The 795-nt window shown below is 52.8% G+C and overlaps 1 protein-coding gene across 6 annotated transcripts in view; it reads right to left on the bottom strand.

Moving 5' to 3' along the window:
• stk33 (serine/threonine kinase 33) overlaps positions 1–384 on the bottom strand; it is a 193813-nt gene extending 193429 nt beyond the window's left edge. For 5 of the 6 annotated variants that reach the window (XM_048607322.1, XM_048607326.1, XM_048607324.1 and 2 more), the window contains exon 1: positions 280–384. The gene's annotated coding sequence lies outside the window, so the exon portion shown is untranslated. The remainder of the gene's footprint in view (positions 1–279) is intronic. The other variant, XM_048607323.1, reaches the window with a different exon arrangement.
• Positions 385–795: the final 411 nt, after the last annotated feature.

The raw sequence follows: 795 nt of genomic DNA, 5'->3' as shown, positions 1-795 counted from the left end.
ACAGTACACACGCCCCCTCCATCCCCCGTTCCCCCCCCCCCCCTCCCCCCCCCCTTCCCCCCCATACCCCGTTACCCCCCCACCCCTCCATACCCCGTTACCCCCACACCGTACCCCCCTGTCACTTTCTCCCTCCATCCCCTGCCCAAGCACCACTTGTCGTTGCCATGGTAACCGAGCTCACACCCACAACGGCCCTCGTTCGGGAAGGGAGGGAAATGTCGGACCCGACAGCGGCTGGCGAGCGGACTGAGGATGCGGTCAGTACCGGGTACTCACGGGCTGTGTGTGTACTGTGTCTGAGCCGGTGACGGGGGGCCGCCTTCCCCAGCGTCGCTGCCTCCGGGACACTTTCCGAAAAACTTTCACCATGGAGCCGCCGACGCGACGGCGTGCCCCAAGGCTCAGGAAGCTCGTGCCCGGGAATGCAGCCAGTTCGCAACTCGAAACCTTCAGTAAGTTGTAACGTGTCAGTGCCGCTGCCAAGCCACTGCGGCAACTGTGATGGACAGCTCCTGACACAACTGACGGGAACAAAAGTTTCACCTTATTGTTATTCACTCCCACCAATGCCCTAAGGATTGGAGAGAAAAAACATGGAATTAGGATCTCATGAGAACGAGGCACATTAGTAAATGATTGAAACAAATTAAGTTACTGTATGTTCATTTGTTTTATTTAAATGAAAATGAGTCAGTGCAATTTTGTTGATCTAGTAACACTTCTTATGGAATAAAATTAAATAGCATAGGAATAAATCTTTTTATTTTGTAATAGAATCGTTACTTTTGCTCA

Source organism: Rhincodon typus, chromosome 17 (assembly GCF_021869965.1).
Source record: "Rhincodon typus isolate 14 chromosome 17, sRhiTyp1.1, whole genome shotgun sequence".
NCBI lineage: Eukaryota > Metazoa > Chordata > Chondrichthyes > Orectolobiformes > Rhincodontidae > Rhincodon > Rhincodon typus.
The sequence above is the reverse complement of the archived record's forward strand: the minus strand, read 5'-3'. Positions and strand labels throughout refer to the sequence as shown.